Below are 2,133 nucleotides of genomic sequence, written 5' to 3' on the forward strand. Positions count from 1 at the left end.
ATTGCTGGGGATATGATAACTCCAGTGTCGATGCATAAGAGGTGAACAAGCGAATGAATTCCCTCTGGAAGTCGCGTGAAAAGTAGTAACAGAGATCCAGGAAAATAAGATGAACGAATCTTTGATTTCAATTGAAGCCTGACCTCTGGTTCTCCTCCGAGACTGTGCCAGGTCGACTTAATACTGCATATATTTCATGTTTTGCATTTCTTTGTGAAAACAATTGAGACTGATTGATTTGCTGCAGACAACATCCAAGAGTCATCATGGGTACGGCGATCGAGTTGTGCATCTATCCCTGTCAAATGTTTTATTGCGCTGGCGAGGCTTTCTGTTTGGTGATTTTATGGTTCACATTGTTTGGAAATACAGCAACGCAGCTGAGATCCGGCGTGGGACCAACGAGTTGCTGTTCCAAGACAGCGATGACTGGCTTTCGAATGAATACACATCTGAATCGATCATGTGACAAGTTCTTGCAGGAGGTGAAATTAAAAGCCGCAGCGAACTTGGGCACAGGGTAACTAACGACACAAGTACTTCACCTGGCCAATGTGGGGATTGAACTCACGACCTTGGCGTTATTAGCACCACGCTCTAACCAGCTGAGCTAACCGACCAACGCAGCCGAACTCCCAAAGCAAATGCCTACATTGCCCGTGCTCACAATCAAGGCGTCTATTCATTTTTTGATTTGATATCGATCGCCCGCTCGTCTGAGGTATTTCCTTTCGTTGCAAAACTTTTCAACAAAAAAATAGCATTGACTTTTCCGAACGCGTACACTCGAGCTAACCATTTGCTCTGATATCCAAAATTAAGCACAATGTCCGGACGCCTGCAATTTCAATGGCAATGCCACCAGCTCAGCTGCAGCTTGTCATGCTGACAAATATCGTCTGGAGAAACGTACATTCGACGATCGCTCACTGTGCTTCTGTAAATTCACATACCTTTGGAGTCAGGGTTTTGTGCTGCTTATAAACTGCTGCGAATTAAATGCTAAATGCATTTGAATTGTAATCTAACAGTGGGATTCTTTCTGCTCCCGAAGGCCGCAGTTGCTTTAGAGTGAGCAACAGCGCAGAACTCAATTGCACGTTTTCCTCAATGACTCATGTTGCTTATGCAATCTTCGTTTGACAGCATAGTTAGCAAGTTGTCACGCCTTCCTGCAGCGTTTGTCAGCGACAGATCAGCTGCTAAGATGACTGCTTCAGATAGCATGCTACATCCTACATTTGAAAATGGAAAAGGTGCAACGTTTACAGGCTGAACGCTCTCTCACTATTTTGTCTGGCGCGTCAGAGGCTGGGAGCTGATCTTATGGAGGTTTCGCAATCATGAGGGGCATGAATCGGATAAGTAGATAAGTTCCTTTCGCTCAGGTGGGGCAGTACAGCACGACAGGGTATACATCTGTTGTGGGCGGGTGAGAAATCACGACCTTGGCGTAATTTGCACCACGCTCTAACTTCTAACCATTTTTACACAATCATATCACTGGGGGTGGGTAAACTGAAGTCTACTCCAGTACTGGCAGACTTAGAGTTTGTCCCATGCAGTGACGGTGTGTGTGACAAAGATATGGAGGGTGTGTAAGATGTAGTGTGGGAGGATGTATGAAAAACATGGGGAGGTTGTGTGAGACTACAACAGGGATGATGTATGTGACCAGACAGGCAGCGTATGTGTGACAAAAACAGGCACTATGTCCTCAAATATAAGAGAGTTTTTAGATAATTTATTTATGTTCGGACTTGCCATTGAATGTTTTGATGGACAGTTTGCATGTCCAGCTGCTATATTATTTGTTTCTAGAAATGTTAGCCTGAAATAAATTAAGTATGATCCCTCAGCACTGATCCTCCGACAGCACCCACTCTCCCAACACTGAACGGGCGCCGATGGCACTTACTCTGCACTGGACCTGTGACAGTACCCTCTCTCTCAGTCCTGACCCCACCAACAGTGCCTGCTCCTTCAACACTAACCCTCTGAATGTGCCCACTCCCTTAGAATTTATCCTATTACAGTAACCGATCCTTCAGCAATAACCATCTGAGAGTTTCTGCATTCTCAGTTCTGATGCTCTGACACCGTCATCTCTCACAGCACTGAATCTCCAAAAGC

The 2,133-nt window shown here is 45.3% G+C and overlaps 1 non-coding gene across 1 annotated transcript; it reads right to left on the minus strand.

The window, feature by feature from the left end:
• Positions 1-546: 546 nt before the first annotated feature.
• trnai-aau (transfer RNA isoleucine (anticodon AAU)) lies at positions 547-620 on the minus strand. The gene has a single exon. It is a non-coding gene; the product is annotated as a tRNA-Ile (tRNA).
• Between the last annotated feature and the right edge of the window lie 1,513 nt (positions 621-2,133).

The sequence above is a fragment of the Hemiscyllium ocellatum genome, unplaced genomic scaffold, assembly GCF_020745735.1.
Source record: "Hemiscyllium ocellatum isolate sHemOce1 unplaced genomic scaffold, sHemOce1.pat.X.cur. scaffold_96_pat_ctg1, whole genome shotgun sequence".
NCBI lineage: Eukaryota > Metazoa > Chordata > Chondrichthyes > Orectolobiformes > Hemiscylliidae > Hemiscyllium > Hemiscyllium ocellatum.